The sequence below is a fragment of the Tiliqua scincoides genome, chromosome 1 (genome assembly GCF_035046505.1).
Source record: "Tiliqua scincoides isolate rTilSci1 chromosome 1, rTilSci1.hap2, whole genome shotgun sequence".
In the NCBI taxonomy this organism is placed as follows: Eukaryota; Metazoa; Chordata; class Lepidosauria; order Squamata; family Scincidae; genus Tiliqua; species Tiliqua scincoides.
The window spans coordinates 19,012,745-19,026,654 of NC_089821.1; the positions used below are offsets into that span (position 1 = coordinate 19,012,745).

Below are 13,910 nucleotides of genomic sequence, written 5' to 3' on the forward strand. Positions count from 1 at the left end.
AAAGCAAGGAATGCACAACAGCCCAGGTGACTAGCATGCTGTAAAGTAACACACTACTAAAACATTTGAATAACTGAACCCACAATTGTGGAAGGTGAACACTTTTTCCCTCTAAAAGACAAAAATAATTATTTTCTTAAAAGCAAGACAAACCAGGTCAAAGAACTCCAAACAACTCCTCCTACACACTAAATACCATTATCAGTTTAACGTGTTTATCCTGCAGAAAGAATGCCATTGTGTATAATTACACAAAGGTATTATATACTATCAATATATACTTTCAGTTTATAGGAATCTATAAACTGAAACCATTTCAATGTAGCCAGTCAGACAAAGGACTGGGAAACAAAAGGGGGCATGGTATTTAGGAGGTCTGTGTATATGCTTACTTTTTTTAGAGTTTTAGCACAAATATAGTAGCCACAAATAAGGGGTTACAGTCTTCTCAGAAAAAAGAGTGAAAAACCGTAATCTGATTTATCAGGCACCAATGCTATCATTAACTTACTGATGCTTGTTTACCTAGTCTGCCCCAGGCTCCATACCTCTTGCTTCCACTTATTGCTTATACTCTCCAACTGGATTTGCTTCCTGGAGGTTTTCAGGTTTTTCTTAATTTCATTTCAAATCTATCTTCAGTAAATTCAAAAGCTTCAGCTAAGCATTTTCATTTTACTGCATGAGATTGCCAACAAATGAGATGGGGTCCAACTCTTCAACATACTGTAAAACTCTTAATAATCCCAATTCGTAGCAAATAAATTATCCCTTGATTGGCAACTTCCACTTCTGATTTATTTCTACTGACCCACCAATTACTGCACAAAAATCAGAAAACTTGGGCCCTGACCAAATGATCTCTTTTCAGCCATTTAATTCTTCAAAAAGCTCTTAAAATTTTATTTTATTCATTTAAAGATTTATATCCTGATCTTTCACTTCATAAAATGTGCTCAAGGCACTGAACACAAAGAACAACTACAATGTAAATGCCGATACCTTCCAAGGAGGAAAGAAAATGGTACTCTATCTGCCAAGGTATTTCAAGAGAGATGCGTTAGTTCTGAGAGCAGGAATAAACATATCTTCATCTATTTCCATTGAGTACACATGAATGGAAGGAATTTTTTTTGAACTTTTAAAAACTTTATTATAGTAAAAGAGAAAAAAAACAATAAAATAAAAAGAAAAACATTCAAAAAATATACAGATAAAGAAAACCTCTAATAATGTAGTATGAGCAAAGTTAAAAATGAATGGGAGGAATCAAAGTTTAATCAAACGCTATCTGCCTTGATACCTTTTGGTTATTCTTCAGGACCACTATCTTCATCTGGACAATAGCAACTGAGAGATGGAAACATAGTCTCCTTCTATGAACAGGAGTTAATATACATCAATATTAACCAAGGTGTTTCTACAGTTCATACGTTAACCCAAATGCCACCCAAGTGAAATTCATTAACTTCAAATGCCAACCAAGCAAAATTCCCTGAGACAACAACATGGTTCAAAATATTGGTGGTTGAGATGTCATTGTAAGCAGAAGGGGTACAAGGTATCTGAGTAATGTATCATTGATAGCAGAAGGGGTACCAAAAGGTAGAACCTCAGAAGCAGAATGAAATAAGACTACTTCTTTGAGCTGAACCTTCTTAAATATGAATGTCTAATTAGATTACATATACTGGGGTGTATCTGGTAGGGTGTATATATTAGGGGATAAGAATACACTGGTTAAATGAAGAGTGGAGAGTTACCTGTTTGTTGTTGTGCAGATTTCCCCTGGTGTTGCTATGTTACCTTTTGAAGGAACACCAATAGCTTGGAGCATATTATGTTTGTGTAATCTTACTGTAGGTGCTGGAAAAGTCCTAGAACTACATGATATTGTGGTGATTGCTAATCACTTAAAGATATTGATGTCTTAATATGTGCTTACAAGACAGTAAGAAAGTGTATTGTCTTGTCAAAAAAATTATTTAAATTTATTATTATTAAATTAAAATAATTTTAATTTATAATAATTAAATTTATAATTTATAATAATTAAATTTATAATTATTAAATTTAAATAATTTTTGACAAGACAATACACTTTCTTACTGTCTTGTAAGCACATATTAAGACATCAATATCTTTAAGTGATTAGCAATCACCACAATATCATGTAGTTCTAGGACTTTTCCAGCACCTACAGTAAGATTACACAAACATAATATGCTCCAAGCTATTGGTGTTCCTTCAAAAGGTAACATAGCAACACCAGGGGAAATCTGCATAACAACAAACAGGTAACTCTCCACTCTTCATTTAACCAGTGTATTCTTATCCCCTAATATATACACCCTACCAGATACACCCCAGTAACACCACATCAGTGCTGATAGAACATATATTTTGTTCCACCCTCTTTTACAGAGTTCCTGGTATGAACTGTCTCTCTGGAGGCACCAACAGCACTCATTGGTGACACTTGTATCTCAGAGGAATTGATGTTGGAGTGTGCATAAGCAAAGCTAATTTTTCATTTTGGAACAATACCCTATTAATCCTCTGAATTCCCCTGAATATGCCATCAAGCTTGTAAAATATATTAGATCAGGGGTTCCCAACATTTTTTCAATTGCATATTCCTTGGCAGCCCATTTCCATAAATTATACTTCTCATATTAGCAAGATGTTTGTAATTATTATAGGTGCTATTATTTCAAATTTATAAGTTTTCAACTACTGAACATATCTGATAATACATGAATTGATGACCAGAAACTAGAAGTTCCTGGGGCTTTCACAGCCAGCTTCCTGCCTTACCAGTCCGACAAAGCATTCTAATCCAGACCTGCCTTTTCCCACCATTATTCAATTGCTTTTCAAGGTCCTGTCAAGTCCTATACTACCCCTAGGAGTATACATACCCCAGGCTGGGAACCACTATATTAGATCCACTCTAGCCCACTGACTCTGAGGTATCCAGTCCAAACGCCCTGAATATTCAACACTAACAGATCACTGATTAAGGGAAACAATATGATAGTGTCAAGGACTTGAACTCTAGAGACTGAGGCTCTGCCTCCTAAACCACTTGGTACTATATGCTCAGGTCCTAGAGATCTCCTGCTAAAAGAGAATAAGGATGTGCAACACTGCTCTCTGCAACCAACACTTGAATATCAAGCTGCTGGACTAGACAAACCTGGCCATATCTGATGTGCTCTGGTCTAACTCTGTTCCTAAACCTGGGAACCAACTACAGAGGCCCCACCAGGCCTACTTCCAAGCAGGGCTGCACGCAGCCTCAGCCTGGCCCTAGCACCCAATACCTTGAAAGAAGAAAAAGACAAAAGTTAAAGCAATGACTATTTTAAGAAGCCCTGTAAAACAATGAAACTGTCTGGCGAGGAAGTATACATTAGACAGCAATGAACTACTGAATGATTTGTCTTAAAAATAGAATTTGCACTCTCTGTTCACAGTGTCAATAATGAATACGTTATCCACAGGAGTGTCATAAGAATGGTTTTACAATGGATATAGTTTATATTATGCATTTAATTGACTGTCTCACCACATTTCCTGTCTCAGAACAGCTACTGTTTTGTTCTCTTAACTGTGCCTTCAAGGTTCATAATTGTCTTACATATGAAAAGCCACCTTTTTGGATGTGGGAAACACAGTACAGTAACAAAGTTCATAATTTCACAGATAAGATTCTTGAAAGATTCTCCCATCAGTTTGGCAAATTTAGATAAAGGATAGTAAGGTTGCAATCTTAACCAAACTTACTAGGAAGTAATCTCAACAGAACACAGTGGGACTTACTTACAAAAAAAACATGAACAGGATTTCATTGAACATTATGTTCTAAAATCCTTATACAGGTATAACCTAATTATCCATGGATTTTTTTCATCTGTGGTTTTATCTCAACACAATAAGGGCCCTTAAAATTAAAGGGGAAAAGTTGTTTAATGATAGCCTTGTTAATGCAAGACAGGGCAGCCAGCCGGCAATCCATCAATCATTCTCTTTCCAGGCACTTAGAACAGCTTCATTCCAAGGTAAGCAACCCCTCCCTTTTCCCTGGAGCAGGTAAAAGAAAGATAATCACTTTGCATTCTTCCCCAGCATGGAGCTCTGGGTGAAGGGAGGGTCGCTGGTTCAGAGAGAAACCTTTGTAACAGCCTGGAGGGAAACTGACTGATGAATTGTCTGCTTAATTATTCTGTCCTGCATCACAAAGATCAGCAAGGCTGTTTGTAAATTGCCTAGCAAAAAGACATTGTTTTTTAAATGGATTTGCTTTAATAGATTTTTGCCATCCACCTGAGTTCTGGGAAGGGAACAATGAGACTCAACCTGTAATTCAGCACTAATCTCTTCAGCCTAACCTAAAAATTAGAAGTCCTAAGTTCAACAGCAAGTTTAAGAAAACCGAATATATCAGTGGTTCTCAAACTTTGTGAGAGCTTCACTCCCTCAGTAAGTTCTTGCGGGGGGGGGGGGCCTAGGGCAGTGACAAGATCCCCAGGATAGCCCCGCTAAGGGGGGGCAAGGGGGTATTTGTGACATACTTTATGAAGGCAAGGCTGGAGCAGGCTACAGGAGGTGCGGGGAGCCCTGCGCAGCCCTCTGCAGTGCTCCCAGAGGTTTGGAACTTTCGGAGAAAGCGGACGCAAAGCACCTCCTGCAAAATGGAAGTGCTTTGCACCTGCTTTCTCCTAACGTTCCAAGCCTCAGTGAGCGCTGTAGAGGGCTGCGCAGGGCTCCTCGCACCTCCTGCAGCCCTGTCTTCATAAAGTCACAAGCACCCCCCCTCACCCCTCCTTAGTGGCACGATCCTGGGAATCACTTCCCTGCCTCTCCCCTTCCCCTGCCCCTTAAAGGGAAAGGGATTGGTCACAACCCACCAGTTTGAGAACCACTGCAATGTAGTGGTCACTTAAAAAAAAATTTGGCACAATTGCAGATTCAAACTGGGTCTTGCATCTATCAGGTTTAAACAACTGGCTTTTTTCCTCCAAATGATCTTCTTCCATATTATTAAAAACATCTTTGCATTTTTTTCGTGTTTTGATGAATGGCTGCTTGAACAAGCTTCCAGTCTCATGAAACATTGCAACATTTCATCTTGCTCAACAAAGCAATTTTAGCACAGGCCTATTCTAGGCTGCACATCTGGAGCATAACGATCTACTGCAATGCAAAAGTCAAACACTAGCTGGCACTACAAGAATTTCAGGTTCGGTCCCATCACAAAGGCACAATGAATTTCACATACCAGGCAGCCATTTCTACTTATTAAAAAGCCATGTGCCTTTTTAAGTTTAAAAAGAAGTGGTAAAAACATCTGAATGTCTGAACAGCAGGCAGGCATGTGGAAAGGGTTCAAGCAGAGAATGATGCACAAATGAGGCTTTTATCATTATCATAAGGTTCTGAACACTAAAGGTTTTGGTTATTATTAAAATAACGCTAATCAAATGAATGCAGTCTACAAAACTCAAGTACTTAAATAGAGCATAAGGAAAAATAGAAGTGAAAAAGGCAGTGCTCTGTGTTTACTTAATAAAGGAGTATAGAAAACCAGACTCTTAAGCAGCTTCAAGTTTACTTTCACCAAGTTAGATGCTAGAAAAAAGCTGATAAATTTAAAGGACTCATGCAAAACATGATGTGCAAAGAATATATAACATCCTATTTCTTAACAGGGATGATTTAAGTTACAGTAATTCATTTGAAATAGGACATTGCTTCAAGCACAGTCATATCCATTTTGCAAGAAAAAGGCAACAATATATTACAGGATGACCCACAACATACACTGAAATTTATCCAAACTACCCAGAATTACTGTTTACACAAATTTTCTTTTGAAAAAAAGATGCCTCCGATTACCGTTCTGTCTCTATAAAGTTTATATTCTGCATGATATGGACACTCGTGTATAACATGGGAATTTGCTGAACAGCAGCATTTGGGTCCCAACACACTCATAACTTTAATACACATATTAAATTTAATAACTTTAATACAACCTTAATACACATATCAGTGTATGCCACCTGCCAGCTCTGAACATGCTGTGAAAATTTGTTTTTTTTTTAGTGAACAAGAAACCAGTCTGCACAAACAAATCTATTATGAATAGATACATCATCCATATTGAGACAGCCATTGGTCTCATTTCTAAGGGACAGGTTGCTTTATACTCAGTTTTTAAGTTTACAATTAATTTAAACTCTTAAACACATTGATTATTTAAATGCTTTGAGTTCTAGGCTCATATTCTGTTCCTGGTACCCTAACTCCTTTTCTGGCTTAGGACAGGAGATTTCTGCCTCAATCTCTTCTTGAAGTTTCTTCACCTTGCCAGACTGGCTCAAGCTTGTGCACTCCTCAATTTGAAGCACCATGGTGATGAAAACAATGCTGCAATACCCAACTGACTCAACATCCCCAGAGATGTAAGTAGTTAAATATAGTAACTCCTTTAGTCAAGCAAAATGTACACACCTAAAGTTTCACTGAATGTTAATAAACTAAACTGAAGGTGCAGAAACCAAGTTGTCTAGGCTGAAAAGAGCCCAGATGTCTGGTTGCCAAGATGCCTATGAATGTGCAATATTTATTCAACTTAATGTAGAGCTGGAGCTTAAGAACCGAGTGCCTGCTTCCAGGAATTTCAAATATTTGTTGTCCTGAACATCAGAGAACCCTATGAAGACTTAGTCACAGGCTCAACAAGAAGGAAGATGAGGTGACCCTTGAATCAATACTAAGCAATGCGCAGAATCTGGTTGAAGATCTAAGTGATATGGAACAGTGATCACAAAACTATGATATACATGAGTACCTAAAAAGTCCAACACTGACTCATTTGCTTTCATAAGAGGACATTTTTCACAAATGAGGGAATTAGTTGAAAGGGAGAGTCAAAAAGGTTATATCCATTCAAGAAGCTTAGTAACCACAAAATCACTGTAACAAAAGCCCAGATAATCTGCGTACAACAAATTAGAAAAGTTGCAAACAAGATCAAAGGTGTGCTAACATGGTTAAGCAATACTATTAAGAAAGCCATAAAAGACAAGAAAGCACAAAGAAAATGAAAAAGCACAAACTCTGGCAAAAAAAGTATAAGTTGACAAAAAAAGCAAGCAAAGGAGGCATTTGGTAAAAAAACTTGTTAAAGACAAACAAGACTACATACTCCAGCAAGGGCATGGAAAAAGTGAGGGGAGTTGTAGGATCTATGAAGCACAATCCTAAGCATGTTTAGTCAGTAGCAGGTTCCTCTAAGTTCAGTGGGATTTTGTATTTGTATTGTATTGGCAACCTTCAATACAATACAAATACAAAATCCCACTCTAGTAAACATGCTTAGAATTGCAACCTCAGATGACCAAGGTGTGAAAGGAGGACAGGGAGATTGCAGAGAGTCTCTATTAATTAATAAGTCTCTATTAATTATTTCCACTGGTCTTCATTTATACTGAAATATTCGGTTTCTCTCCACACTGCAATCATGACTGTCAGAGAAGGCATTGTGGGAACAATGTCAAAGAAGTGACACAGTACAGAGTTTTAGAACTAACTGATTAAGTAACCAAGTCATCAGAGTCAGATAGCATTCATTAGACAACTCAAGTGTAAGATTGTCAATTTAATTTTAAAAATGCAACTTGTCAGAAAAGGCGGCTTTCTTAGTAGAGCACTAATTCTAAACTGTTTTTTAAAGCAGGAAGGGGGAATAAAAAATGATGGACCTATCAGCAATATTCCCTGGACTGCTGTGCAGACCCCTTCGCTTGCAGCAGGGCAGGCATCTTCTGGCAATGACGATGCACATTATAGCCAACAGTTGTGCAGGTTGGGGAACAATGCCTATCAGACTATCTTCTGTCCTATGCAAATTGATAGATAGCATCATCAGGCCTATTAAAACTACACAAACAGGTCTTGCTAAGGATGAATCAGCATGAATTCGGCAAAGGGATGTCCTGCCTCACTAGCATGTTCACTTTCTTTAGAGAGCGTGATGTAGATAGAGAAAAAAATGAAATACACACTTTCAAAAAAAATTTGTCCAAGTGCCCTGGGTAAACTTACTATTCACAGGAGAGTAGAATAAACCCTCTTAACTAGTTCAATAAAAACAAAGCATAAAGTAGGAAAAAAAACAGGCTGTTTTTACAACAGAGAACAGGATACCCCCAAACTGTAGTGGGTTCAGTGCTATTGTTAATGATCTGGAGTTAGCAGTGTTTATCGGTTAATCGATACAAGTTTATCAGTGACACAAATTATTCAATTGTGGTGAAATCTAAAGTAGACTATGAAGAACGCCAGATGAATCTTTCCAAACTGAGTGAATGTGTCACAAAACGGCAAATGAAGCTCAGTAAAATGGATACACATTATTTCTCCACCTCAAATGTACAGCAATAGGGTCCAAATTGGCTGCAACCAGCCAAGAAAGAGACCTGGGGAATCTCTGCACTCTTGAGCTTACTGCAGGTACAACAAAAAGGCAATTTGCATGTTCAGGAGATATTTACAAGTTTATAAAGTTATAAATTGAATGGAGAGGGTGAGGTAAGATTTCTCTGCTTCTCTCATAATTCAAGAGGTTCAGAACAGAAAAAAGAACAAACCATTCCACCTAATGCACAGTTATCTTATAGAATTCACTGCCACAGGATGTAGCAAACCTTTGTGCTCTTGAAGGGTTCACAAGTGCTACACAAACTCATGGCATGCAGGCCTATCATTGGCTACTGGATAGAATAGCAAAAAAGAACCTACGTATTCTGCTTCCTTTTTATCTTGCCTGCAAGCTTCCAGGAGACTTTTTAGTGCTGTTTATTGTTTTTCTCTTGCTTTCTGGCCAATTAATTCCATGTAAACCACCTCTGAGCCTCCCTTGCAGGATAGGAAAAGATGGCACATTCATGTTTTAAAATAAACAAATAAAATCTGGCTGGCTACTGCTGGAAACAAAATGTTGAATTAGATGGACCTTGTTTCTGGTCCATCTGGACTCTTCTTAAGCCCTTGCCCCACGTCAACCATTTAAAGCTACAGAATTTGACAGAAATGCTTTCCTTCTCTGTTCATTTCCCTACTCTTTGATTCTTTCGCAGTTTTAGAAAATGATTTCCTCTCATCCCCTGTCAACTCCCTTCCTGTTGGCATCAGAATTTAAAACAAATTGAATTTCTTGCACATAAGTATTAGGCAGTTATGCCTATGCAGCCTAACAGCAGGTCAGTCACTGATGTGAAACTGACAAGATGTTTTTAGACTAACTGAGAGTAGGATAGAAGAGAGATAACACCACCATTGCTAACAAAAAAATATGTTTTTACATGTACTAAACAGTGTGTTACGCATTGAATTTGCTTATAAGACAGCTTCGGACAGCTCACTCAAGCACGATAAGGGTTGCAGAGGCTGAGTTGCCTTTAAATGTACAATATGTGTTTTTAGTTGCTGCAGAATGCAAACCAAATCTTTATTTTTTGGCTGTTCTGACAGTTCTGGCGTTATCTTCAGGCTTTCATGGTGCGGTTTCCTTTCACCACTCTGTTGCCAACCATTTTGCTTGTCTGCCACTTCCAAATATATCCCTTTCAAAAACTTTCCCAATCTTTATAAGACACACAAACTAAATGCAGGATTTTGTGCTCATACTTCAAAGGTACAATAGAAAAAAGCCCTTAGCCAAATAAGAAAGCAGCAGGCTCGCTGGCCTCACAGACCAAGTTCTTGCATCATATAAAGCACCAACTGCAGCTCAGGAGGATACAAGGGAGGGCACAAGGAGAGAATGACTCAGTGCGCACACACCGAGAGCACCAAGTAAGATTAATTTCTGTACCAGAACATTTGCATGAGACATTATGATTCTGCTCGAACATTTGTGCCTCTCTGGAACAATGTAATTTGTACCATCATGCACATACAAGCTGACAGGACTACATCAATTTCCAAATGCTTCCAAGATAGGTACTGCGCCTATGGCAGTACCAGAAAAATTCCACTCATCAAATTGAATATGTAACAGAAGCCCTTTGAATTTAATATGAAAACCTGCATCCATCTTACCAGATTTTTTGTGTAATCCACAAAAAAAACAATCACACTCACCTCATGGTCTTATTCAAACAATATTCCTTTTAGTGAGAAAGTAGTAGAGCAACCACATTCACAGTGATGTAAAGATGCAACTTGCCCTCCCAAATCTCACTCAGACAATGCTGTTCATGGTAGCCCATGCTTCTTACATACAGGAGTTTAGAAACCGTTCCTACTATGGTTAATCTGATGCACTCAAAACTAGAGAGTTTTTCAAACTCCAAAGGCCTGAAACATCAGTACTCCATAACAGCAAAATGCTTCCTGACACATGTACAGGGATACCCTTGTGAATGTGGGGAGGACATCAGCCAACATAATCACATCCATGTTCAGCAATAAATCTGAGCCATTCTGCACTTAAATCAAACACCACAGGGTTTTTGGTAAATAGGTTATATTGCCTGACATGATGCAAGTAGGTGAATGCCAGGCTAATGAAATACAGCCTGGGCTGTAGGAACCCACCTTCACCATCCAGTGATCTATGCCACAGTGCAGATCTGGGGGAGATTTATTCCCCAATGCCTGACATTTATACTTGCAACAGAAGTGAATTTGAGTCTAACTCAGGATATAATTCTGAGGCTAATTGCTCCTGTACACAGTCACAAACCACATCCTAAAAATCTCCAATTTTCTCAAAGAATGTGCTGCAAATGTTGCTGTATTGTGCAATTGCTACCAATGGCGCAGCTCCAGAATGCCTACAGTAAACGGTACTTTGGAACTAAGGAATGAAATGACCACAGGGGCTCTATCTATTTAGAGTATGTCTAGACTGCATACAAATGGCAAGAAGTAAAGACCACTAACTATGATCTGAACGGTTTTAGCATGTGATTAATTGGTCAATATTCATTCAAGTACGTGGCTTTTGGAATTTGTCAAGGCTAAGCAGCTGCCCCCGAACCATCTCATAGATTTTGCCTACATTTTCCTTATTAGCACACATCATTCTTAGTCTGCAATATGCAAGATTATCACAAGGCAGTGCCCAGGCAAATATTCTTGCTCCATCAGCAGCAACATTCAGTCCGATCACCTTGCACATTTCTCTCCTAACAAAGTAGCCCACTTTCAAGTCTGTCTCCTATACAAGCAGCCTCCAAGTGCACAGTGGCTTGCCTGGTATTCTCCACATGAGTTACAGTACAAGAAGTTAAGGCAAGGGCAGGCAACTTGCTTTGCATACTCCACTGGGATACCAAGAATAATTGACATGAATATAGATGACAAGCGCAAGGTAGCAGATGAGTACCTTCTCACTAGAGTGAGCAACTACCCAACACTGCCTGTCCATGACTCGATAATGTATGTCATGGATTAAGCTGACACTGTGAGATTTTAAAACACTAAAGATGTGGAACTCTCATTACATTTTTTGACTAATGAGACCTTTCAAATGTCATTCAAATTGTGCTGTATCTCTGTGTAACCAGTAAGCTAGAGAAACACTTTTTAAAGAAGTATTAAAGTTAAGAGTCACAATAATCTACACAAGTGTTTCGGGGTCACTTGATATAAGCTTTCTCACAATTGAAACTGCCATATAGAAAAAGTATGTACAAAGTTTAGTAAAGCATCAGCAGTTTTTGTACCATCTGGCAACTTGCAACTCATCCCACATTTACTGTACCACTACAAAGTTGTGAGAAGTGAGGTCAGGCATACAGTAAACACACCTACCTAACTACTCACATGGTGAAGCAAACACGTGTCAAACTCACAATGTGATAAATTATCTGCAGATCCAGCAATCACACATTCTACGATGGCAAGGTGATCCTGTGAATTACCCCCCCCTACACAACATGCATTTGCATGCACAAATGCACACACAACCAAAGTATGAAAAATAACACCTGCTCAGAATTACATTTGAAGAAGCTTCAGTTCAAACACATTTCTTCTCTTGTAAGGTAAGAAGGAATGGCATCAAAGCTTTCTCTAGAAAGTGTTTAGTCATAAGCAAATTGATTGCTCATCTATTACACATTACAGCTTTAGCTAGTAAACCATGATCTGTCATTGTCTCCCATTTCCTTGCCAATCACATACTGTTTTCAATGAAGTCAAAAGCTAACATCTGTATTTTTTTCAGAAATAACAAGTAAAAGGATCAGAGGCTCTGTAATAAAGCACTCTTCATTACAAACAGATCTTTCCCAATACAGTACTGTATTTCCTAATTGCATAGAGCCTACTCTCCTGTCAAACTACTGTAGTTGCTAATGAAACATGCAGACCCAGATATTGAGCATCTCCTCTAGTTCCAACCTCATACAGGGCTCTCCCCCTGCATGAGAACCATTTGGCAAACCACATACATCTTTCACATGTCAGCTTTTGCCTTGTGATGACTGTTTACTTGAATATGCCAGGAATGAAAAGTGATCAATGTCTGGTTGTCACAGCAACACCACACATCCCCAAAATTAATCCCATATACAGTGGGCAAAATGAAGATTACATAACAGGGTGGTGCTCATTTCCCCCTCCCCAAACTCTTAGCTTTCTCCCCGCAAAAAACTCTTAGCCAATCTTTTTTATTAGAAAAAAGTCAAACTATACTTCCCAGAACTTCAGAGTAGATATGCCACCAGGTAAATATTTAGTTTAGCATAGAACAAAACAGACAATCTTCCATCACATCCAATACACTGTGCTATGAAGCAGCATGACCTGACTCAAGGCTATTCTGAAAGAGGGAGGTACAAAGGCATGCAGACAGTCCAGTCCAATCTAGGTACAGAGAATAGAGTACACTTCCCACAAAATGTAGGTGTCCTAAACCAGGCCAAAAGAGCATATGCTATATAAGGTGCATGTTTCCCTGTAATACAAAGACTGCCATGCAAAGCTAGGGCAGAACTAGGCAGCAAATCCCAATTTTACATACTATCAGATTTGTTGTACATCTGTGAATTTAATGTCTTACACTTAAGTTTCTAAAGTAATAAGTAAATAGCAATTTGGTATACAGGTACTTGCTTGATGAACTTAGGTGGGTGTTTCATAGTCTGTGTGAAAGAACCCAAATTCCACTTCAGGAGTAAATGACTGCAACCATTCTTGCAGGAGTCCCAGAAGGTTAAACAGAGGATTTGTGCAGGAAATGAGAGAGAGCGCTATTAACACTGGTGTATTTTTGCAGCACCATCACTGTACATGGTGCTTGAAACACAAGAGGTAACTGCCCCAAGGAATTTGCTATCTGAAAAATTGAATTCTGTAATATCTGTTGTAGGTCCTGCTAACACTATTTTGTTCCAGAGCAGCTCTAGGTGTAAAGCAAGCAAAATCCTGCTGGGGACATCACGTTCTTCCTCAGTCCATCCTTCCTTTTCCCATCAGAGAAGGACAGGGAGCTTCTAGCTTGCTGTGGATATTGCCTTCTATTCTCTCAAAAAAGGACAAAATGGAGGATTGGGTCTGTGTGCTAGATGGAATACTTTGATTGCCAATAGGCTCAAAAATTCAAACTTGGGCAACAATCCCCATGCACATGTATATGTGGAAGTAAGTTCCACTGAACATATTTCAAAGTAAATACTATATGTATAGAATGGTAGCCCCAAGTTTAATTTTATACATATAGAAACACAGCAGGCATTACAGTACAAAATATACACTGCCCATGTGCTAAAACCACCTTCATGAGATGAAGTAGCTGCTAACCCAAGAGAAAGCCTGCTCGGTGATAGCATCATTTCTGTGCAATTCCCTTCCCAAGATGGATCACTTGGTGACTGTTCTGATATCTT

At 38.6% G+C, this 13,910-nt stretch overlaps 1 protein-coding gene across 5 annotated transcripts in view; it reads right to left on the bottom strand.

Annotated features, from left to right (window-relative positions):
* Positions 1 to 13,910, bottom strand: part of PCNX1 (pecanex 1) — a 103,519-nt gene that overhangs the window by 86,820 nt on the left and 2,789 nt on the right. The gene's annotated exons all lie outside the window — the stretch shown is intronic.